This window comes from Acomys minous (genome assembly GCF_964271855.1).
Source record: "Acomys minous genome assembly, chromosome: 9".
Lineage (NCBI taxonomy): Eukaryota > Metazoa > Chordata > Mammalia > Rodentia > Muridae > Acomys > Acomys minous.
Window position 1 is genome coordinate 106,174,473 of NC_140490.1, and position 26,900 is coordinate 106,201,372.

Here is a 26,900-nt window from a genome sequence, read left to right on the forward strand (position 1 = left end):
AAGTACTATGTTGAGGAGATACGGAGAGAGTGGGCCATCTTGTCTTGTCCCTGACTTTCGTGGAATTGCTTTGAGTTTCTCTCCATTTAATTTGATGTTGGCTATTGCCTTACTGTATATAGCCTTTACTATGTTTAGATATGGGCCTTGTATGCCTGATCTCTTCAAGACATTCATCATAAAGGGGTGTAAGATTTTGTCAAAGGCTCTTATATGCCTTAAGAATACATGAATAAAAGACTCATAATATCTACCATAATGATGTATAAATCTCATTCATATAAACATATAGAAATAACCATATATATAATATGATCTTGAATTAAAGACTCACTATAAGAGACTTGAAAAGAGCAGACCAGCAAGATGATGCCTGGTGCTTAAGATTCAAAGCATTACATTCTCGTGAACAAATTGAGGCATCTCAAGACTCAATGGAGGATCCTTTAATAATCATTAATATTCAATCCTACTTACACGATATATTTAACAGGATTTATCTTATTCAATCATTAACAAACGTAATTCCAGCCCTACTTCACTTATTAGGAATTGATCTTACTGGGTTAAATAACTTGTTCCAGAAAGCAATGCATGTAAGTGGTGGTAGCATAATTCAAAGGCAACAGTCACTATATACAGATTTAATATGCTTTCTATACACATGGCACTAGCTCCTCACTGTAACTTTGACTCATCCCATGTGGAGTAAACTCCAGGGATAATATCCAATGCCCCAGGGCACAATTAAAAATTTTTCTCTAGGAGAAGAAAGCAGAAGAGCACTGGCATTCAAAGGAACTTGAAGGAAGAACCATCTCTCTACCCACATAGTCCTATATAATGGTTCCTTTCATCTGAGGTCCTAATATTGAGATATAACATTTGTGAATCAAACGGACTTTACCCAACTGTATAAACTCATGTTCCAAATAAAGCTTACAAACATCTGTAAAACAAGGTCATCAGAGTCTCAGAATGCTTGTTTGTAAACAATTGATTAAAAACAAAATCAGTGTTGGATTGAACAGTTTAAATTCAGGAAAGCAAGACAAAAAGAGGGCTTGGTTCATGGGCTCAGTGAGTCTAGATACCTGTAGTTTGTTATTAAAATTTTATCCATGTTGATTTCTCTTGATTTCCCCAAAAACTAACTGATAATACGATACAGTTATGATACCAGACACCTTAAATATATTATTAAATTGGAACTAAACTACAAGATTCCCTTCTGCTTGCTTGTTTTTATGTATATTATGGTCTTCTGTACATTGTGGGGCAGTAATAGCACCCAGAGTTTAATCCAGTTGTGAACTCTAAAAGCTACAAATGCGACACGCTGCGCAAGGTATGCTTATTATTGTAATGATAGCATGACTGTGTTAGGGACAATGCCTAATAGTGTAGATCGTATCTAAAATACATACTGACGAGGTCTTAGAGGCTGGAGAAAACCAAAGATTGATGTTTAGCAGAGTAAATATAGCATAAAACCACCCCTTTAAAAAAAATCCGTTTATGCACACAAAGTTTACCCTCAACTTTAAATAGAGAAGCCTCTGTCTGTAATACAAAAAATAAATAAATGCAGAGACACATAACAACAACATGCTGAGAATAGAGAACAAATTAGAGTTTAGCCATAGTGATGGCATTCGTGCTACCCCTTAAGATTCAGGGAACATTGCTGAGGGAAGAGCATAAGGAATGTAAGATCAAGAGGCCAGTGAGTAGGGGAATGGATTTTAGTCTTCTAAGCACACCAAAGCCATGGCAACCATAAACTCAGAGTAGCTGTGCATACGAGAGAAGTGGGTCCACAGAATAGATGTGGAAAGAAAGGGACTCACAGGGCTCTAGCACATAGTGTTGGTCTGTTGGCAGCCAACAGATTCTGTAACAGGGTATATATAGTATCCGGCTTTGTCTCTACTGATGAGTCCAGCAGGCTCACATAGTCTCAAACTCAGGAACACACATATGGCCTTAATTACATGTATGTAACACCAAAAAAAAAAATCCAAAAACAACAAAGAGAAGAAAGGGATTTGTAGGGATAAAAAGTATCATAAGAGAAGAAGGAAAATAGAGGGACCAAAGTACAGAGTGTGCATACATGAAATTTTGAAGGAACAAAAATCACCAAAAATAGATAGACAAATGATAGCAAGTTAGATGATAGATAGATAGATAGATAGATAGATAGATGGATGGATAAGAATATATATCTAGGCCAGCAAGGCAGCTCAATGGGTACAAAGTGCATGCTGTGAAAGGCTGACAACGTAAGTTTTGTGTAGAAAAGCCAGATGTATTGGTATGCATCTGCCATAATTTCATGCCTATGGAGAAATGAGATGTGGAGTTAGGGTCATCATAGGCAAGCACCATCATCACAGACTGGTAGACACAACACTACAGAAAAACACATGTGGCCTTTCTTCAGCAAGGTGGAGAGAAATAATTCCGGAAAATTTTCCTATGACCTCACATTCTCTGAGTGTGACACACACACACACACACACACACACACACACACATGCACAAACACACATACACACACATGCACACACAAATATACAGAGAGAGAAAATTAAAAATAAATATTTGTATCTATGTTCTTATTATTTCTGTATGTAAAATAATATATATATAATTAGGCAGTATAAAGCCAGAACAATGTAAAACTGATTAAAGGAATCTATACACACCATATAAAGCCCCAGTAGTCAAGAAAAGAACTGAAGAGACATAACATTATTACAAATCTTTGTGTAATATTATATATGAGCAATATACACATTGGCATTATAATGACACATACACTCTCTAGAGATGTACAATCTAAACAAATTAGGTGTCTTCTAGTAAATGAATCTTTTTAATTCATCAATGAAATGTGGATACCAATGTCTGCACAAGAATATATATTTTCTGTAACAAAAGAGACACATTAGTGGCTAACATGCGGATGAAGTAGTGTTGATCATTGTTAATGTTGCTGGTGGCCTTTCCGTTGTGTATCCTGAGACTCCTACAACTCTATGAGGTGATTTGCTAGGTGAGATGTTATGTAGTGTTCACCACAAATTGGGACAAATGCCACTGGTGAGACACACAAACTGATTTCAGAAGGCATGCAAGCATGGCCTTAAGTAACAGTTAATGACATTGTGAGAATTTTTCCTTCTTTTCAAAGCTGTTGATTACATTAAGTCAGACCTCAGTTGGGTACCACTGTGCTTCCTTGTGGGGCTTGCCAGACTTCCTCCTTAACACAGAAAGTAACTTCACGCTAGCATTTGATGACATTGATTGATCTTTGGCTTCATATGTGGAATGTATTTTAGGGATCATTCTTATTTATGATAAATGTGAGTGATTATGTTCAATAATCATACATAATTTTGTTTATAATAATTTGAAATCAAAATTATTTGTTATTCTAAAACACTAAACACAAATTATTTTTAAAATGATAATCAGAGCTGGACAGTGGTGGGCACATGCTTTTAATCCCAGCCCTCAGGAAACAGAAGTAGGTGGATTTCTGTGAGTTCTGAGCTAGCATGGTCTACAAAGAGAGTCCAGGACAGCCAAGACTGAAACAGAGAAACCCTGTCTCAAAAAAAAAAAAAAAAATATATATATATATATATACTAGTATGGTAGAAGGAATAGGAAACAGAGGAAAAGTAACTGTGTTTCATTTCTAAAACTTATAATCAGGACTCTTCAGAAAGCTTATCCCTTAGGTCAAGATATGTCACTTTTTGAGTCTCAGTTTCTTATGTTACAAGTATGGAAATTTTTTATCTAAACTAAATTCTCTTGTCGGCTATAATCAGAAAAGCAGGTGACACTTAGACCACTATTGTTTATATGTTCTGTTTTCAAGAACCCAAAACAAACAAACATACAAACAGGATCTTGCCAGAATTTGTCTTATGTCATTTACTGACAGTAGAAGATACATGCATATGATCTCCTAGATGTTTTAGGGCACTTTTCGTCTTCCCACACTATACTTGTTCTCACTAAGTGGCTCGCACAGAGTTTGTGTTCACAGAAAATATAGAGAAGCATCAGGAGAAATTGCTACCTACAAGTCAAGTATAAAGATCTATGGGCAAACATGTTTGGCTGATTCAAGAAAGAGGAATACCAAGCATGTTAGCCATAATTAAATTTTATATGCACGCATTTGACAAAGAATTGTCATTTGAGTCTGCAGCAAACAATCTGACAGTGCGGGATTTAGCGGCCCTGACACTGTGATACCACCTCTCTAGAAAAGAAAGCAAACATTTAGTAATATCAAAGATGGAACTGAAGATGTCATTTAGGTAAGAAAAAGTCCATTAAAAAATACATGTACCACTGATGATTATAAGATGTGACTTGTGTGTGAGTGGGTGTGTGTGTTGCCTACTAGAGTAAATTCACACTGAAACACATGACAGGAAAAGTTAACATTAACACAAATTACAGGCAAAACTAAGAGTATGCAATAGAAAATGACATTACTGTCTTTTCTTTAATGAAATGAAAAATTCTTAGCATTAAATGAATGAGGACAAAGAGTGCTTGCTGTGTTTCTAATTTCTTCCTTGCATTTTTAAAATTTAGCCTCCATAGAATTGAACACAATTTACTTATTACTAATGGTTTCATGGTTGAGAATAGCTACTTCTTATGACCATTTGAAATATGACTTGTGATAGAGGTTTATGGTAATGAAATCACATTATTGAGATATGAAGAAGATACTATGAAATAAATATCATAGATCCCTTGCTACAATTCATGTGTCATTTAGATATTTCTCCATATGATACAAGTTTCGCTTGGAGACATAAATTATTAGTCTTGCTAAAACTGAGATTTTTTTGCACAAACAACATAATTTCAATGTATCCATATGTTCCTCGTTTAGATTTTTACAGAGAAGATATAAAATACAAGGCATAAAATGAAAATACCCACAGAAGGACTTTTCCCTGATGCTGTGGCTCAACTTATGACATTTTTGTTAATTGGTGGTGCCGCCATCTAAATCTGAAATGTCCTGCACAGGTTCATGGTTTGAGTATCTGTTTCCCAGCCCATGCTGATGTTCAGAGAGCCTATGGAACCTTCAGAAAATACAGACTGATTGGCAAAAGTAGGTGAGCAGGAATCGGGTTTTGAGAGCTGTAAATTCTGGTTGAAGCCCAAGCTCATTGGTTTCCGGTTTTCTTCAGGTGAGCAGCAGCCACGAGTCCCCACAGCATGGGTGAAACACTCTACTGTGCCTGCTCTTCCATGGGCCACATTCACTAAGCACGTTCGCCCAAACCCACTCCTCTGATCAACTGTTTCTGTTGGAGATTTTTTGACACAGCAATGAGAAAACTAACTGAAATGGTGCAAAAGAAGAACTCATTCGGCAGAAACCGCATTTCATGTTCTTAGTTTTTATTTTCAAAAACTATTAGAAAACCTTGGTTTTTTTTTTTCCCAAAGCTATGATACTGTCACAGTGATAGTCAGGGGCAAATGGCTGAAGCTTTCAGCCACCTCTAGGTCATGTCTCTGTATATGTATATATGCTATTTAATCTTTAAATCAAGATAAGTGTATCTACTTCCTCAAAATTCATTATTTCTTTATTATAAAAACCAAGAATATTTTACTATAGCTATTTTCTATATTTTGTTTTTTGAAAATTTCATCCATGTGTATAACGTATCTTCCTCACAGCCACTCCACATTCCCTCCCTCCAACTCCACCCACAATACATCTCCCTCCCACCCTCATGGCCGCTTCTTTGGTTTTTGTTATTTCTTTTTTTCGTTTTTCCTTATAACCCAATTAGTGTTGTCCATGTGAGATGGGTTGGTTATCCACTGGAACATAGGCAACCTACCAAAATATAAACCCTTAAGAAAGATGACCTTCCTTCCCTAACAGCCATCAGCTTCCAATAGCTCCTTAACTAGGTGCTGGACCTCAGAAATATCCAATTGGAATTCTTACCAAGCCGTGTAATTCTATCTATTAAAAATGGATAGTAGAGAAGTCACAGGTGATTCCCTGTTACTGAAGACACTACACACTCTGGACAAGAGTCTCAGAGGATTGCAGCTGGATCAGAGTGGGGCGCATCCTCCTGGAAGACTAGCCCTCCTAGTGGCAGGAGGCCATGTTGAAGTTAGAAAAAAAGGAGGGAACGCAATCAACAGTTCTACCCGGCCATTATGCCTATGAGCCGCAACGGAGGCCACTTTATCTGAAAAAGTTAAGTAGTGGCTCTTATATCTCGCTGATAACCAGCAGCTGTCTAATTTGACTGCAGGCTGACTCAACAGGAAAGAATGCATGTCTGGCACTGTAAACGTAGCCAAGCAACCATAGCTAACAAGGCAATGGGTATTTGATGAAAATCTACTCCTGCTTTCTTAAACCAGAGCAGTTCCAAACTGCTTTTGAAAAAATTATCCTTATAACTACTGATAAATATAGTAATCACCTCCCACCAATGAAGCTTCTTCTTCCAGTAGACTGAGACTCATCGAACTCCAGAGAAACCACTGGACAACCCAGTTGATAACATATACAACACCTAAGGCTCAGGAAACACCTTGCAGGCAATTGCAATACCAGATATTAGTTAAAGGTTTTAATTTTTTGAGGACTCCCAATACTGTGTTTTTATATGACAGCTGTACAAATTTTATTCCCATAAACAGGATGCAGGTAGAAAGCAAGGTTTAAGTAAGTGAGACAAGGCGCACCATACCATGCCCTGACCAAACCTTCCCCTATGCTCTCTGCTTTGTGAGATCAAAAGAGCAGGCTGAAAGAAAAAAGGAAAAAAATAGAAGGCAGCCTCATATTCTATATCTTCTCTCCCTTTGCCTGTAATTGCCTCTAAATACAGGTATGGTAATAGTACTACAAAAAACAATTTAAAGCATACAGGCACAGTTTAATTACAGGTACCTGACATTCTAATTTTAGAGTTCAGATTGTATGTAATTTAGAATGACTGAGGTCTGAACAGAAAAGTCATACATTTAATGTCATTTTCACACAAAGGAAAGAAACTAGTGCACTTCCAAAAAAAACCAAAAAAACCTTACATGCATCACAGGAGTACAATTGTGATTTGGATACATCATAAGTCTAAAGATACTAAATAAAAACAAAATAAATTATAACATGCTATTCATAGGCTAATCATATCATATGTAGATCAATTTATTCCTGTGCAGAAAAAAAATACCTAAAAGTCACATTGTAAAAATTTCCAGAATATAAGAACCATTCCCAGAAATATGGCACAAAACAATTTTTCAGTTGTGATAAAATCACACTGAAATACTTGCAATTAGAAAGATAAAGTTCAATTGTGGAACTCTGTTTTACATGAAATTTCTGTTTTATAAATCAAATAAAATCATTTCTTTGAGGAGATTTAGTAAAATTTGTATCATAAAATAAAGACAATGTAATTCAAAATGGAAGCATCATTTCCTGTTGATCCATAAACTGCAAAAAAAAAAAAAAAAAAGAGGAAAATGTACAAACATGTGTTTTAAGCCTGGAGCTTTGGGAACTTAGATTTTTATCTTTTCTTCTTCTGCTCCCATATCAATATTGTGTGTGTGTGTAGCATATGTAAATCTTGTTTTAGTATGTTATATCCATCCATACATTCATTAACTCTATGCATATTATGATCACCTATTAAACATTTCACATTTTATCTTGACAATATATGCAAACAATGGTTATCTAGTCATAAATTGTCATTACATGCTGGAAATGTGGAACAATTAATAACAATCAGAAAAAGTGTCACTAAGGAATACAAGCATAAAAATGCTTTATTGAATAATATATAGCCACACAGGAGAGTTTCAGAGGAAAAATGATTACTCACTATTTTGTGAAAAATTTTACATCGGGTCAAATATTATATTCAATATTCTCTAAAATCACAATTAAAGCATAATAAAGATATTTACAGAATTATTAAATTCATAGGAGGCCAAAGGATTTCAAATATGCTTAGGTGTTATTTCAAAACAAGTAGATTTTCTGTATTTCAAGGAAAATATCAAGGATATTTTTGCTTTTCACATGATGTCAGGGAACTTTTACTGGGAGAAACATGAGAGCTTGTCTCACAATGTTCTACCCAGTTCTGACAATCACCTTCCTTCCAGTATTTCCAAGTGCCTCTGGGTTATTTTGGTTTTGTCTTGTTCTTTCCTAGAGTTGTATAAATTTATTACTTGAATGGACACAACTCTCCCTGTTCATTTCAGCAAAGGGTGATAAAATATTCATCTACATAAAACATCACAGGAGATATACTTTTAAAAGGTACCCCGAGGCACACGGAAGTTTAATTTTGGATGTGAAATTACTACTTTAGAAAAAGCATTGCTGTGTATTTAGAAGAAAATTGAAAAGAAAACAAGAACGGGTTAGGGAAAAAGCAAAACAAGTCACAGGAAAAATAAGCATGAGGAAAAAAGTACTAACATGCCATGTAGAAAAGCATACTTCCCCAATGTGTTATGAAAAGCAACAACTACTACTAAATCATGCTGAGGAAGAAGTGTGGCTTCACAGTAATTTCCTGCAGATGTCAGCTGTGACAGGCCACTAATTTATGCTCAGAGAAATAAATATGAACCGAGGGATTTATTTGAAGAGTATTTGGGGGGGGGAGGTTGACATTTACATTTCCTTGGACAGATCCCATCTGTTTTGTATGTACAAGGAATACTTGAAAACACATATAGTGATTTGTAAGTATAGAAGGAAAGCAGTAAAAATCTGTGAAGAATGAATGCTTGACCACAGCAAGATGAGATCTGCCATGGCCTCCTTATCACCCACCCTCTTCACACAAAGCCATTACTTCCCTATCGCCATCAGTGGTGTCACCATCCCCCTGGCTTCTGAACTTCAAACAGGTGTTTAGATAAGAAGATTAGAATTAGGCAGGTGCCTGGATCCTGGGTCATTCACAACCCTTTTAATTCCAATAAATCCCTTCTCTTCAGCTCTCTCTTCTGTATCTTTCTTGCTCAAGTTTTGTAAGGACCACAGTATAGGTAAACAGAGTACATGAGGTCCCACGACTGCGTCTATTAATACCTCCCTGTATTTGTTCTATTCTTCTTCAATATTACTTATTCTATCATACGTCTATCAATCATCTACCTGTTGACCCTCATTTCCCAATATCTACAGTTGCATCTTGTGCTTCTCAGTCACCAGCATTCCGCATGCCCTGGCACACACCCATGTTTTATCCTCTTCATAAACAAAATCCACGTTCCCTTTTAGTACACCTGGTTTACGCTATAAGTTCCACCTGGCTTTTCCACCCACCCACCCACCCACCCCCTCTGCCAAGCCCACCCAAGTGTAATACCACAGCTGCAGAAAATCACACACAAATTTACTCAGCCTAAAATATTTTCAGATCCAGAGTCCTAGAATTAGTAAGAACCTTTGGTAGGCAACATCTTGTACCTTCTAAACAGTATCATCTCCCTGATCCATTGATGTTTAACATATGTCAGTACCTTTCACCAGGGGTTCATCGGCCTCTCCTCCACACAGAGAAATCAGACTAGAGGAAACAGTTTGCCTTTCAACATCTCAAAGTGGATGCTGCATGTGTTTTCCTTTGATTGCTTACAGTGAGCTCGTTGGAATACAAGTTGCCTCCCTTGATTTTGTTCCTTTCTCTTCTCTTTCCACCAGTCCCCATCGCCTCCTCCTCTCAGGTCTCCCCCCTTTTTCCTCTAGTTTAATTAGATTGTAGCGGGCAAACATTGCATGCTCAGGAGAAGATTAAGCCTGTATGAGCTCATCAAAGTGTATTTGGCCTCAGAGATATTTTCATCCTCCTTAACACTGCATCTTGGAAGCCTTCTTCTAAATGAGTAATACAACAAAAAGTGGAATCAGGTATAAATGTTCAACCTATTTAGAGAAGAGAACCTCGGCATTTTCAGTTTTGTGTCTGTTTTGTTTGATTTTCTCAGAAGGGAAAAAACTCCCTATACAAGACAACTAAGGCTATTCTCAGGTATATTTCAATCTTTTTAATTTAGTATTTTAATATCCATAATGCATAGAATGTGTTTGGATCCAATCCACCCTCATTCTTTCCCTCCTTGCTCCTCCCCTCTCCCTGCCTCCCACTGCCAACACCCCAATTTCACATGTCCCTTTCTTGTTATTATTTAATGCCGCAGAGTCAATTTCATGCTACTTATATGTACATAGGTATTGGACCATCTACTGGAGTATGGGTGGCCTCTTGTGGCTTGCATCCCTACAGAAACTTGACTCTCTCTCTCCCAGCAGCCATTAACTGTGAGTAGCTCCTCAGATTGGCGTGGAATTCCACTATAGCCTCCTCTGTCCATGCTAGGGTTTGGGGTGATGTGACCTCGAGGAAGTATTATACATCCAGTCATAACTGTTGTGAGTCCTTGTGTGCACCTTAATAATAGTGTCCTAGAAATACTGATTTCCAACAGATACCCAATGCTCCGGCTCTTACAATCTCCGTAAATTCTACTCATCATCTCTCTTAAGCATAAACATCCTCTAATTCCCAGCAGACAGATGTTCTGGAAGATCTACCCTCTAAAAATAAAACAAACTTCCCTCCCATGAGGTTTGTATATCCTCGAAGCAAACCCCTAATGTTTTCTTCTCTTTTCATAATACTTAAATGTTCCCTTATCTCCCACTCTACCCTGACTCGCACTATGCTTTCAGCTTTGCTATTTCTCTGAAACAACAGTGAATAGCAATAGCAATTATAACCATTACTAATAAATGTCATGGCTGCCTTTTGGTTATCAGCTTATTCTTTACAGTTGCAGTACTCAGAAAACCTGATCTCACATTCCCACTTCTCAACATTTCTGAGCCTCCACTAAACCACCTCCTTTTGGTTCGACTCATATTGAAAAATATTTCCTCTCTGAATCGTCCTTTATTTCTCTCAAACTACACTTTTAGACTCTCCACTGTGGGTTTAATTGTAAGCTTCCAGCCTTGTCTCATAAAATTCTTTCATGTACATCCTATTAACCTCTTAATACATATCTACAGTTAAAGATTCCTTCCTCAATTTTGTTTAATAGGATAGACTATCTAGGCTCTTTCTGCATGTAACTTACTGTATAGCTTTATCAAAGTTGTCTCAGTATGATAAGTAGTTTACTTACCTTGGATTGAAGATAGTATCTACATTTTAGACTTAATACAAAACTAAACTGTAATACTTCCAGTGAGCTTAGTTTAATTTAAAATTCTGAAAGCATATAATGGATTAGTCACTAGTGGAGAAACATAAAACAGATATGTTTGTATATTAAAATGCATTAGGGTCTCAAACAGAGTGTTACTGTTCAAAACATATTTCACTATTCAATATCTAATAAATCTCTCTTATAAAAATGTATTTTCTGTGAAACTCCTTAAAAGAAAATATTATGTTAATTTTAAAGTTTTGCCAGAAAACATTGTTTTTCAAGAATGGATTCTTCAAGAGCAACTAAAACACTTCCCCAAAGTAAACCTAATAAAATTGTGCCAGGCCTTAATACAAACTCCTTTATAAAGCTTGCTCTTAAATAAGTCTGTATATGAAATTATACCTGGGGAGGAACATAAATAACAAATGCATTGATTAGATTAAGAAAATTCATTGTTTAAGGTTTTAAAGTTCACAGAGTCCAGTTACTTTTTTATACTTTAAAATAGAAATGATGCCATAAGGACCTCCTGGGCACAATGGATGCTACAAGATGTTTCTTGTTCTGTGGTCTAATTATATGACGTCGTTCTAAAATAAAAAGAGGGTCAGCAGGGGATAAAACTGAGTGATAAAGATACCTGGTATTAAAGCACTCTATACAAACTAAATACTACTTTTGCACCCTAATGATTTCTTAAAACTATTTGCTGGGTAATTATGATTAATCCAAAAGAAAATCTGGCAACCAGTGCTTTTAATTCAATTTATGGGTGATTAGGGCATTAAGAAGGTAAGATAATAGCTCCGTTAATAGGGCAGCTTTTAAGCACAAAATTACCTTCCAAGTGCTTGAAGAAAAACATCTCAAGATTGGAAAGACCCTGCAGTGATTATTAAGACCTCAGAAAAACATTTGCTGTTTTCTGATAGTCAAAAAAAAACCAAAAGTTCTTCCTCCTTCTAAATCTCAACTCTTCTGATTCTGGTCAGTCAATCCGCCAGAGAATGTCACCTATCCAGTTTCATCTTCCATATCAATCCTTATCATTTCAAACCAATTTTCTCTTTCAGACACAACATTCTGTCTTTTCCGTTTCTGAGTTCTTGAATATTACAGGGTGTGACCACCATCCCCATAAACTATTGTCCTGCTCTTATTCAAGTTTTTGCTTTACTTAAATCTTTATTCTTCAATTTCCCTATCATTAACATGTGTTTAAATCAAATCCCCAGCATACTTCTCTTTAAAATGGTATAATATATGCAAAATAAATACACAAGGTCTCAGTGGGTAGGGCTAAGGTGGAAGGAAGTAAAGGTCTTCATACTTATAAAAGGAAAAACTGATACAGATAGCTACAGAAAGATTAAATACTGGGGGGTGGGGGGGAAGAACAATGGTATTGTTGTGTATCAGGTTTTTCTTTTCCAAGAATAAAGCCATCTATCATACAGGAAAGGTCATTAAGACACAGGAATTTTACAGAGAAGTGAAACAACAGCTGGTACTAACATGAACTGAAAATAGTCATCCCTTGAAAGAAGCTAGTTAATGCAGAAAGCATTGACTTGAAATCGCTCCAGGAAGTTCATGAAACTGACCAGATTCCCTAGGCCCCTCCTTCCTCAAACATGTATATAGTAAAAACCGGTGAGAGTCACTCTCAGACAGGAGGATCTGCTTAGACATTCAAACTGAGCAGTTTAGAAGAAAGGTGATGAGCCAAGCAGCCACAAGGAAACAGAAACCAGCACTCTGGCCCAGGGGCAGACACCTGGACTCCCAACAATCTGAAAGGCAGAGGCAGGTGTATCTCTGAGTTCCAGGTCAAAGTGAGTCTAGGACAGCCAAGGCAACACGAAGAAATACTGTCTTAAAAAGAAAGAAAGAAAGAAAGAAAGAAAGAAAGAAAGAAAGAAAGAAAGGAAGAAAGAAAAAGAAACAGAAACCAGGCAAATTTCCTAGAAGAAACAAAGACCACTGAAGCATGGAAGAGGCTTAAATCAAGTGACTTGCCATTGGTAAGGGACATCTTCAAATCGGGTAAGCTGTCTGCTCCCTGATATTTAAAAGATAAAGATGCATACTTTAGTCTAAATTCTGAATGTAATAGAAACATCAAGTTTCCTGAGAACCTACAAGGCATGGAAACAGCTGGGCGTGCAGATCTTTGCCCATGTCCTTCCTCACCACCCTATCTCTGGCATCTCCTCCCTCTCTGTCCCATTCCTAGGGGACTATGACTATCCTGCTGGCACAGCCTGCTTTCCCCTCTCCTGTGGACTCCTTCGGTACCCTACCCCTAGTGCATCTCCATTCCTAATATGTAGCTCAGGAATATATTAAAAACACATTCCTTAAAAGCCAGCTCTTGACAGAAAGAAACGCATTCTACCTAGAACTCCCAGTAGCCACAACTGATGCATTCTCAGAAGCATTTTCTACCAGGCAACCCACAGCAATGCACACTCCTAAGAACCAGAAAGTGAAACAAAAACCAAGGACCTGAACACCCACGCAACAAAGACAAGGCCAAATGTCAGCAGCTAGGATTACAACTATCCCAGTCCCAGATGCTCAGACACTAACTTGAAAGCATAGTAAGAGCCAGAACAGCGTGTCTCCACTAGGGGCCATCCACCTTACTACAGGAGGCTTCCAGAAATACAATAGAGCAATAGAGCAAGACATGAACAAGGACTTCAAGATAGACTTTATGAATGTACTAGAGATTCTTAAATAGGATAGAGTAATCCATCAATGGAATCTATGAAAACACAAGCAAACCAAGGTACAGAAACTAATAAAACAGTGACAAGGTACAAAAAGTGGAAATAGAATCAAAGGAAACCCCAAATTAGGGGAAACTGGAAAAATCATCGGGATTGGAACAGGAACCACAGAGGCAAGCCTCACCAATAGAATACAAGAGATGGGCAAGAGAATCTCAGGCACTGAAGACAAAATAAAAGAAGTGGAGATTTTGGTCAAAGGAGTTGTTATATCTAAAAAAAAAAAATGGGGGGAAAATCCAGGCACAAAGCTTTAAGGAAATCTGGGACACTATTAAAAGATCAGATCTATGACTAGAGGAAGAAGAGGAAACAGGACCCTAAACAGCAGGATATAGCCAAGGAGAACTACGCCCCCTCTCTCCACTAGCCTTCTTTCTCTCCCATCTGGTGTTAGGGTGTTGGAAGGGATCAGGGTGATGACAGGAGAAAGGGATATAAGAAACAAAAATAAAGCAGGTTTTAAAATCTCAAAGCCTATGCATCCTACTTCAAAATACTTAAGTAAACGGGATCTTCCTTGCAGCTATAGGGTTACCAAGATGTGCTATTTCTCAAGGGGGTTTTGCTCTTCCACAAAATTTTAGCCATGCGAGCAAATGGCTAGACAGGTGTGTCTTGTTTCCTCTTAACTTTGCCCCGATGCCATTTTCCTTTGCTCCCTTACATCATGGTCTCTCGCAGTGATATAACTTAGTAATGAGTACAACTAGGATTTAGAATCTTACAGCAAATTGCTCCGAATAAAGGAGCAATGGTAAGGACCCAAAAATACAATATAATTTAATCACCTCATTTCTAAAGCAAATAAGGTGACTCTAGAGAACACTTTTGAGTGATCATCAGTAAGCATACAACTCAATTACAGACAGCAAAGTGCATGAATATTCATGAGTCACCATGGGCAATTAGTACAGCCCAGCCATAAATCAGCTGACTTTCCAAGAGCTAAGGTAATGTTGGTTAACTCACCAAGGAAATAAAATTCCATTTAAGGCAAGACATGGATTTAAGAGAACTATATACTGCCCACAAAGCATAACACTGTGCCTTACACAGAACAGCTTCCAAAGAACAGTTATTGAAAGTACTCTTAAGCTATTTAAGCATTTGCTCCAGTGTTTTTATGAAACGGAGTATAAATGACATGCATAGACAGATTCACAGTCTGCCCGTTAATATTTTAACAAGATAAAAACATACTTTACTTTGCGATTTTCATCTTCAATTTGATAGGAAAACATTAGTAGCTTTCTCTGCCTCTGCATACATCAAAGTATATAGTATACTTTTATTTTAGTGATTTTGGCTGCCCTTTTCAAGTTTTATGGTTTTTAGTCTGGTTCACTAAAACCTCTAAGGCAGAAAAAAAAATCCATGGTGATATTTTGGCCCCAAAATAAATATGACATTCCCAAAAGCCATCATTCTTCTTAACTTGTCAACAGTTTCAGATCAATTTGTCATATTGATATGAAAGTAAAATACTGAAAACAAAATAGGCCAGGAAGGTATGATCCTTCTATGCCACTTTAAATGATTTCATCATTTAGACAAGTAAATGACTCCATTTAGACAGGATTATTATGATTTACTCTGGTAATCAAGAACAATTGCTAGAATGTTGATTTACTATAATCTAAATGAAATTGCTTCATTTTCCTGCCAACATGTTTTCCCACCACTTTTGGTCACCTACAGAGTTAGCTATGTACATACTAACTTAGAATGGTCTCTGACATGCATGTGCTAAATATCATTTTGTTATCTTTTTTTTTTTTCTGAATTGGAATTCTTTAAATATCTAGACATCTGGTACCAAGCAAACTCATGTGATGATAATTCTACCTGAATTGCCAAAATTACTGGTCAACTTCAACTTGTACTGGATTGACACAAATAACCCCAAGGGAATTAAGACTGTTAAGTATAATTTTCTACCTATTCTGGTTCAGTCTTCTGTTCTTATCATACATAAAGAGCCACAATAGTATATCTTCCTTAAAATACAAAACACATTGAAAATGAAAATGGAGTATTATAAGAGATTTTTTTTAATTGGTTAAAATTTTACCTTCCTTTATAATTTTCTCCTTGAATTTAACCGTAAGTTCCATAAATATATTCCATGATGAAACAATTTCAGATTTTTTTAGATTGTAAACAAGAAAACTATTTTTTGTCATTCTAAGAAACAATGAACATGGTTTTTGCATGAGATACTTTTCAAGTACTAAAATATTTGAACAATTAGCAGCAAGCCTCATGCTACCCAATATATGCACAGCTTTTTATGTTCATATGTATCAATTAAAAATAAATTTAGTGTACATTTCTTTTAGTTTTAATAAGTACTTACTACATACTGATCCATATTCTAATACAGCAAATGATTCAAAACACAAAGTATCTTTTACATAAAAGAATTTAAAAAGAAAAATTTCAAGAAGTATTTGCAAGAAAATAAAGTTATAACTGTGCTAAAGTGAGATAATGACCAATAAACTATGCAATGATTTCATTATAAATAATTCAAATTTTACTTTTGATTACATTTGAAACAGAATCAAATATACTAATCCTAAATTTTAAACTTTATCAGTTTCTCCATCAAAACAACTGAAAACAAAATGGCAGTAGAATCTTTCATATGTAAATATATATACATATATATATCCGCACACACACATATATATGCATATGTATCCAATACCCCCAAAAATGAACTATATCTTCCTTAAACATTCAGTCTTGCATTTACATAGGCTTGCTTTTATTTAATTGGTTTCATTTATTTCTATAAATATCCACTGCTGAATCCTCATGTTTTCTTCCAAAATTTGTATTTTAATCCACCTGTGTAGCTTCTGTGAAAGGCTAGCATCATGTTTTTTTAAGTCTTTAGTATGAGAAAGAAATAATTCTGACTACTCTTGGGAATACCCTTTGTCATGTTTTTCATTTTGATATAAACTCAGTAGAAAATTGGTCACCTTAGCATCTGGCTACAAAATCTAGAGAAAATGTATTAGCTGCATGCAGTAAAATAGAGGTATTGCACATCATTACTTCTGACAATGAGAATCAGGGCATAACCTACCATGAAAAAAACTTTGAGAATTGAACAAAGTGTAGTTGGGTCTTTCCAAAAATACTGTACAGCAACATAAAATTCCAGATAATATATGAAATTTGGCTATAGTGTCATCAAAATTGAGTATTTTTAAAGTAGGAGTTTAGACAATATTATAGGTTATAGGCCTCCAAGTTTCTCTTAAGAATTGGCCCTTTTATTCTTATGTCTCCATTTCCTTGTATGTTGTCTTGATTTTCTCTTACTGACTTGACATAGTTTCTGCCAATTTGTCTTGATTTTCTCTTACTGACTTGACATAGTTTCTGCCAATCAGAAGAACTGCTTTAACAACTGCCTGCCTCAGTCTTCATGTAACTATGAAGAGCTGAGGAAGGCTACACATGACAGAGAAAATGCACCTGTGGCCTCTCAGCAATATGGTGTGCAGCAAGAGCAGCATAAGGGCAACTCAGCTGACATGCCAATGAAGCCAGGGGAACTACTCAATGGTTCAGTCTACATCAAAAGCCACAAGTAGTCAGTGACTGCTGGGGGCAGAACTGTCTGCCCCAAGACAAATTCCCAGTTATGTAATCCTGTGTGGTCAGCCCTGCACAAAGTATGTATGCACAAAGGCAAACAGCCTCAATAGGTTACAAGCACATAGACATTTAAAGAATGATTAATATGAAATCATGATTTAGGGAGGAGGGTAGGTAGCAGGACTAGGATGGCCAAGGGAGGGACAGGACTGAGGTAGATGCGATAATCACGTACGAAATTCTCAAAAATAAATAAAAAAGAAAAAGAAAAAAGAAACCCATCATTGATCTATACTCCAAACCCTATAGAGCACTGGTTCTCAACTTTCCTAATGCTGTGACTTTTTAATGCAATTCCTCAGATTGTGGTGACCCCCCCACCCCAACCATAAAATTATTTTGTTGCTACTTTTCATTGTAATTTTGCTACTGTTATGAGTCATAGTGTAAATATCTGCTATGCAGGATATCTGATAAGTGACTCTTATGAAAGAGTGATTCGACCCCAAAGGTGTCGCTACCCACAGGTTGAGAACCACTGTTCTAAAAAAAGAGAAAGGCTGGTTATACTTAGCTTAGCATCCCACCCCGAATGTGTGTGGCCAGAAAGCAAGTATCATGGAAAAGATATCAGTTTCCTTCTAGGCCAGATATCTAATGGAACTTAATAGAATTGCTTCAGTTAAGCATATTAACATGAATGGAAGTATTTAATCTCTTTTAATGCCAAAATTTTTTTCTACTGCAAATATATGCATTTATTTTTTTCAGAGTGCTTTTACAGATTTAGCTATGTTTTTCTTTTATTGAAAATAGTTTTTTTCATATAATATATCTTTGTTATTGAAAACACTATTCCTCAATCAACAGACATCTCAGGGAATTCAACATCAGGATTACTGTGGATTGTGCACAGAAAGCCAAATGCCACATGTTCTCAATCACTAACAAAAGAAATAAATATGACTTGATGGAAACGGAGAGGGGAGCAATTGACAGGAGATTGAGAGGAGAATGGGAGGTGGAACAGGGATGGGACAAACACAAGGTTCTGTAATTCATAGAGGCTGGGAAATAGGCCTAAGGTTTACGGCACAGCGGTGCAACAGTAGGCTAACGTAGCTAATTACACATCTCCAAATAACTGGAGGAGAATAGCTTGAGGGTTCCAAACAAATAAAAGTGTAAGTATTTGTAGAGCTGGGGGTGCTAATTACTCTGTAAGTATTTTTGGAGGTGGGGTGTTAATTACACTGATTTGATCATTAGACTTTCTACACATATACTGGAAAATATAATACCATAGCCACAAAAAGTACGAGTAAAATTTTTCAAAACACTACCATGAAAAGTACCATAATCTATTTGAATTAACTACAGGTATTATAAAGGCAAAATTACCTTTGAATGAAATTAAAGTGTGTTTGTTCCATCGCCATCTAATTGGATTAGGTATTTTCACTTTCCTGAACCTCTTTTTTATATCTAAAATGAGATTTAAAAAAAAAAAAAAGATCATTCGTAGATTGAAATAGAAAACTGATTTTAAATATATTTAAGAAAGAGGTCATATATACACTTCATACTTATAACTCAAATCTTGTGACAACTGTGCAAATTTTAAATATTCTTCTCTTTCCAGTTTCTCAAGGAACTGTTTTCATACTTTTTCTTTTGACTTTTAAAAAGTTTTTAAATTATGTTTCTTTTTTTACGTATACATTTATATTATTACACCTGAGTACATACTTTTTTCCATAAGGATAATACTAATTTAGATTCCCACTATCATTATATAAGTCTCTTTCTCTATTTCCTTGTTCATGTTTGTTAACTTTTGCTTGGGGGTTCTGTTTCTTTGTTTTGGTAGTAATCATTCTAACTCAAGTGACAGTATTTTTGCTATTCCTATACTGAGCATTAATGGAAAAATATCAGCACAGTAGAAATACTCGAGCAGTACTCAACAGGAGCGATCACCGGAGACTCGGCACAGATTAATATTTTGGTCTTTCGAGAGTAGTATATTATCAATGTAAGATCATAGCTAATATATAATATAGAGTCTTGTAAGAAATCCGTCAGTGCACTCATGGGCCAGATGCCAACAACAGATAACTTGATAAAGAAAACATGACATATGCATGTGTACGCATGAATATACATGTAAGCAGGCACAGTGGTTTATTATGCAGGCAATAAGTGGAATCCTATAATTTATACCGCAATGGATATAGCTAGGGGTTATAATACCAAGTGATATAAGCCAGATGGAGAAATATAAGAACTGTGTGTTCTTTCATATTGGGCAACAAACATGAATGAAGAATCATGACTAAAAGTAGCTGGGAACGGATGTGTTAGAAGTGAATATATAAGGTTGGTGCAAAGTATGCTTCGTGTGGCTTTGGAGAGCTTATCTTGTAACCTTTTGTTTTCAGATCCTCATCACAATTAAGTTATAAAAAATGAAACTTGGTCACAACCAGTATTCTTTGAAGTAGTTATACTACATTTCTCACATAAATATTATCTCTAAACAATACGCCTTTGAGTTGCTTTTATATTCTTAATATTGATGTGACTTTTAAATAAAGTTTTACCATCTTTTTAATTGTATGTGTGTATGCCTGTGTGTATATGTGCATATGTGTGTGTATGGGTGTGTGTGTGTGTGTGTGTGTGTGTGTGTGTGTGTGTGTGTCTGTGTGTGCAAGTGCCCTTGGAGCCAGATAAGGGTGTCAGATCCCACAGAGATGGAATTATATGCAGTTGTGTACTACCTATTGGGTAGGTACTGGGAATTGAGTTTAGCTTCTTTGCAAAAGCAACACGTACTCCTAACTGCTGGAGAGATATCTCTAGAATATTATTTTGTCACTGTTGCTTTTATTGCCATATATTATACTTCTGCATTAGATCAACAACTAACAGTATACTTAAATTTGCATGTATGCCCAGAGGTATATGGCCAGTAAAAAGAAAAAAAAAAACAATAAAATGACCGCTATCTTTTCCTACTGATGCATTTATTCTGCCCAAATTTACATTTAGAATTTGCTTTTACAAATAATCTAGTTGAATAGCTTGTCTTTAGAGGATCTTACTGACATATAGCTATTATACTGGAAATAATTACCCTTTGGCTAGATTATGTTTTTCTGCATTAGCTGGACTTCTTAAAGAAGAAAGGCCTTTGACTTCAACTCAGTGAAACAAGCAAAAGATTCCATGGTTCAATGTTACTGGAATTTAAAAATAACAACAACAACAAAAAAATCCTCTCCGTTTAAATCACAAAAAGTTCAATGTGGTCCTGTTATTCACAAACCATGGGTTCATATTGTCAGACTTTCTGTTTGATAATGCGTTTCCCCCCAAAATACCTGTCAATTTAAAGAATATTTATTTTCCTAAATTCATAGTAACCAACCAATTGTCCTTGTCACAGGAAAACAATGTTTGCTGTATTCACCACCCAAGATCAGGCGCTCATCTTTCTCAAACTTATACCATATGGAATTAGGGCAAATTCCTAAAAAAGTGGTATATACCATCATTTGAACAAATGCTCAGTGTTTCTTCCCAGCATTGCCATAGTATGCTTTAAGTTCTTCAGGTAAGCTGCCCTCCACACCAGTGTTATCTCTTTAGGGAACCATTACTCACTCTGCATGTTCTCATGTCCTCTAATCACCAAAGTCAGCTCCACTCGATACCCCCTAGATACCACTAGGCACAGAACCTTCCCTTAGTGGGCAGTATCTACCTACTAGACACTGACAATTCCATGTAAGGAACCAACACAGAGAGAGGTAGGAAGGCTGAGGCCAGAGGATCGTGAGCTGAAGGGTAGCCTGAGAAACTTAGTGAGGTCAAGGATAGTTTAAATCCATCTCTCAAAGACAACAGAAAAGCACACCCCAAGAAATGTCAATCTTTGTGATACCCTATAAACAGAAGTCAGATTTCAATAACAGTCCCTGCTAATTTAGGACGCACTATATTCTAGGCCGTGTGCTTGATATTCTATGGCATATTACCAAGGAAAGGCACCACCAAGTATCTTTTATGGATTTAACAATCAAAAAGTAAGGCTGAAAATATGCACTTTGTTCAAGGTCATTCACTAAAGGGCCGTGCTGATTTTCCCATCTATAAATGAGTTAAAAAAACCTACGTTCTAAAATAGTCTTCAAAATATTTAGACATTTTCTATTTAAAAACACACAAAAATCCAACCATAATTAGGATGAGCTGGAAGTTGTCAGTGCAAACCTAGCATTGTATCAAGGCCTGACACAGAGAGAGATGCCAGATGGGAGCTCCACAGTTTCACGGAACTGAGAAAGTCCAACTGGGAGGCAAAGGGACCAAAGAGGTGAGAATCCACAGGTCAGAGCACTGGCGAGCAAAGAGCTACACAGAATGAGAAGCCAGGCAACTGCAGCCACCCCATTGGAGAATTCAGAAAAGTACAGAGCCACGTGTGTATAAGAAATGATCCAAATCCAGGAAGGAGCTACCCACAGGATTAGAGGGAATATTACTCAAAGCGCACAGGATCAGGAACAGCCTGGGTCCTTAGCCAGAAAGGAAAGCGTCTAATTCATAGGACATTGGGTAGAGTACTTGGAAAGATCTTTTCCTGGTAGGGGGGTGGGCAGAGGGAGATTAGTCACAGAATGGCCACAGTTCTACCTCATAAATCTCAGAAGCATGATCTAAAAGTCTCAGAAATTTTTCCAGGTAACTCAGTAATGCTCCAAAACAAAGTCCAAGGAGGAATTTATGAACATAAAACACCAGCACACAAAGAAAGTTGCTGTAACGTAGCATGTCTGTCCTGAAACAACGATCTGAGGGTCATGGAAAGTACCTTGTTGATAAAAATGCATTATGTAAACATAGTTCAAAGACAGATTGTGTTTCTGCTTCCAGGAAGGTGGTGAAGTACTTAGCAAATTCCTTTTGCTAAGGGCAAGAAAATCCATCCCTATTGAAAACACAGTACTTATAAGCAGAGGTCAAAAGTAGAAAGGGAAGGTAGACTACCTGGGGAATTAATGACCGAAGAAATGATATGGTACTGAGTTCCAGGGTTTTTCTTTGTCCTGCTTTTAGCCTAAATAACTTGGGGCTGCAGAAGCTAGCAACCCACAGAAAGAGCACGTACACCGGAGACTATGCCTATGAAAAATAAGATAGGATTTAAGTTGCTGGAAAATTTATAATATGGAATACAGGATTTATCTTTCCACTTAAAATTAAATTAAATATAGGTCAAATTTGTTCATTTGTAATCCCTTCTACAGGGCAGCAGAGATAGGCAGATCCTGGGTGGGTGGGTGGGGGTTGCTGCCTGGCCACCCTAACTACTCAGAGAGTTCCAAGCATGCCCTCTGAAAGGTTGGTGGAATGGGCAGATCCTATGGAATAGGTCCTGACTTTATATTCTGATATCCACTCACCTTGTGAGAGCCAAAGTTCTGCCCAAGAGATCCATGGGATAAAAAAAAGCCTCTAACCTATAAGCCCCATGCCCAGTGGCAAATGCTTCCTGAAAGGCTATTGTTCATGGGAGATAACAAGGCATGCGTTTTTGTTTCCCTGAAAATCCTGTTTAACTCAACCTTCACCAGATGTGCTCAGTCACACGTAGGCAGGAAGTGCAGAACCAGGAACTACATCAGGAGGCAGGAGGTGTGCAGGCAGGAAGTACTCCAGGGCTTTTCCTTACCCTTTCTGGACCTGATGGGAAATACGGTGGCCTTTGCAGGTTCGCCTTGATACGCCTCTGCAAAATGTGACTTGTCGCCATTTCCTGGGACCTCCAGATTGGAGCTGGCCTGAGTCTGTCTTCCTGGCCAGTATTTGATTAATTCTTGCTACAAATTTGGCTCAGAAATTGTGAGACCTATCTGTCTCTCGAGATTTTCAGCTTTAACAACATGTGTACCTGCACACATACAGATATGTACATACCAAAAAAAAAAAAAAACCACGCCAAATTTAGAAAATGGTGTTTTATAAACACTAGATAACAAATAATACGATGCTTCCATGCATGCCCCCCCACACACATGCATGCATGCATGCGCTCAGGTTGTGGGGAAGAGGAGCTCTGACTGGAACAAGGAAGAAGCAGATAAACAAAATAGAAAACACTTAGACAATAACTGTTCTCAAAAAATAAACAAAACAAAACAAAAAATGCCAGAGGAAAGAATATAGTTATATATTCATGCACAGCCCAGGCATGATCTGGACATATGCATCCTAACAAGGAAGTAATAATATATCAAAGTTCACATCACAGTCTGCTGGTTTAGAAAGGCCAAAGAGCTGCACTGTTCTGTGTAGTAGCAAATCTATTCACAGAAACCACTAGTTGCCACCAGAGGAGCAATAAAAGGAGCTCCTGCAGTGCGGAGCTAGAATTCCCATTGTCATCCAGCTTACTGCTGTGAGGAACTTTCCCCTTTGGTGTCAAAAGGGAATTTTCATCCCCAGCTCTACCTTGCAGCCATGAGGTTCCTCCCTTGTTACCTTGAGTGACATCAGTCAATGCCAATAAAAAATGAAGGAGCCGAAGTATATTGAGATACACAAAGCATAACAATGGTAGAATCCAGATCTTAACTAATCGCAGTCACGTAACAAGTCACATTTTCAAGTTAAATTGGTAAAATGCTACTAAATACCCATAGTTAACATCATACTGCACTGGAAGCAGTGTCACTAAGGATGCATGCAGTTACCTCAACCTCTCAACTCTGTATTAGAAGTCATGGATAATTCAGTAAGATAAGAAAGCAATAGAAACAATACTGATAAGAGAAGGCAATAAAGCTGTCATCCATTACCCATGACAAGATGATCATGAAAATAATGGGAGAGAGCAAGTGAAAAACTGGCAATGAATTAATTCCTGCAACTAATAAACAATTAATTATAGTGGGGTTGTGAAAAAGATAAAAGGTAATTACATGGATGCTTACTACTTTCCTATATAGACGTAATTAATTAGTAGAATTTTACATTATGAACACCATTTACATACAATTTTAATTTACCTGCCAAAAGTAAAATGCCTAAGTGTAAATCTAAGAAAACATCTGTGAGAACAAATAAAGACCATAAACCCCTGATATATCAAGAGGAAAAAATAGAAAGCTGTGACAGATTTACGAATAAGAAGAATCAATATTGTCAGGATGACAATTTTCTCAGCACGAACTATACTTTAATGTGATCTCAATCATAATCCCAACTTATTTTGTCAATATCAAAGAATACTAGCATCTATAGAAAAGACTAAGAAAATCAAGAATAGCACACACACAAAAAAAACCACAGACACTATATATTTGAAGGATAATGTTAGAAGACAATACCAGCACTCAAGACTATCAACAAAGCTACAGTCATCAAAACACTGTATTTGGGGAAAGTTAATAGACACATAGGTCAATGGAGAGAATACGTGAGCCTAGGATAGATTTGCATAACTGCAGTCAGTTTCTCCTTGATAAAGGAGGAAAGGCAATAAAATCATAAATTACGCTTACAACAAATGAGACTAGAACAACTACACATTAGCATACTAAAGGGAATTAGGTGTGTATCTTCTGTCAACTGCAAATATTATTCTAAATGGTCCAAGAAACAAGTATAAAATATAAACTTCAAGAAGATAATGTACGGAAAATTTAGGAACCTATCCTGAGAATGATTACTTTGGTGAAGCATTGTCCTCCATATATACAAAATAACTCTTAAAGTCCATATAATACAAAGAAGTTGTGCTGGTTTCAGTGAGCACAGAAATAAATTCATTCAGAAATATTCATTGTCCCCATCAGTTAATGAAATGCAAAGTAAAACAACTTGAGATTTTCGCTTACTGAATATAGAATGGAAAATATCAACTGACCAAAAAATGCTGGATTTATAAGCGATGCATAGACTAATGATAAATAGATTAGATAGACAGACAGACAGATAGACAGACATACCGATGGACAGATAGATAGATAGATGGAATATATAAATATATTTAATAGAATAATAATCAAAGAAAGAGAGATCATCAATTTGAGAGAACATGGAGGGAGACAGGAAAGGAGCTGTGAGGATGACAATAAAGGGAGAAGTGATGTAATCATATTTTAACTAAAAAGTAACTTTTAGCAAAAAATGAAGCCCACGTGGGCCACTGGCTTGCAACAAAAATCCTATGCATGATCTAGGAGATGATGTGTATATTTACTTAAATGGGGTTCATATATACATAAAACCATAAAATATGGAAGTACTGCTGCTAAGTTGTAATTTTCCTGTATGCTCTTCAAATTCTTGTTTCAAACAATAAACTCTCCTATTTGTAGATGTCTCTCAGAGGTTTCCTAAATTCACTCTTTTCTGCTCTTTATTCACCATGGAAGGAAGAGCTATTTCTTTTGGAGTTTTTTCTTCCCCAGTTTTTTTTTTCTTTCACTTTGTATATACTGGGATGGCATCCCAAATTTAAAAAAAAAAAAGTCTACTCTTTTTTACAGAGAATACTCAAGTGAGCCAGAAGATGATGGCTAGCCAGTCTGCTCTGCTTGTCTGCATTAGTCACAGAGTGCAGAAGGGAAGAACGCTGAGGATTGGAGGCCTGCCTGCCTGCTGCTGATAGCGTCAAACCTGCCTCTATACATAACGTCAAGATCCACGGCACTCACCATGTAAACCTTCTGAACTCTTTCCAAGCCTGGGCATAGAAGTGTGGTAAGACCAACCTACTAATCTGAGGGCTGCTAATAACCGTTAAGGAAGTTCCAGCTGAGGGACACCGGCCCCTCTGCAGGGATAAGTTCCATAGCTTTAGTGAAAACAGAGAAAGAAAAAGAAAGTTTGAGAGAAGCCTATGAAAGAATGAAAGAAATATGAGGAACAAACCAGGAGGTATCTCCCACAATTCACAAAGAATGAATCCTACTGAGACCACAGTGGCCTCCCTGTGTCCTTGCTGCTATGACAACTGTCAGGTGACAACAATCAAGGTAGCCTCCTCAGGGCTCTGAAAGCTTGTGCTGGTGCTCTAGAAATGTTTAACTTGTTGGTTACATCTACTCTGATAACACTGGGTTGGAATCATGGCTGGGATCATTTTCATGTTTACATCATTTCATGATTTTGAATATTTTTTCTTTT

At 36.8% G+C, this 26,900-nt stretch overlaps 1 long non-coding RNA gene across 1 annotated transcript in view; it reads right to left on the bottom strand.

Moving 5' to 3' along the window:
• LOC311604534 overlaps positions 1-19,184 on the bottom strand; it is a 161,060-nt gene extending 141,876 nt beyond the window's left edge. Inside the window, exon 1 of the long non-coding RNA XR_014781546.1 lies at positions 19,101-19,184. This is a non-coding gene — a long non-coding RNA (uncharacterized lncRNA). The remainder of the gene's footprint in view (positions 1-19,100) is intronic.
• Between the last annotated feature and the right edge of the window lie 7,716 nt (positions 19,185-26,900).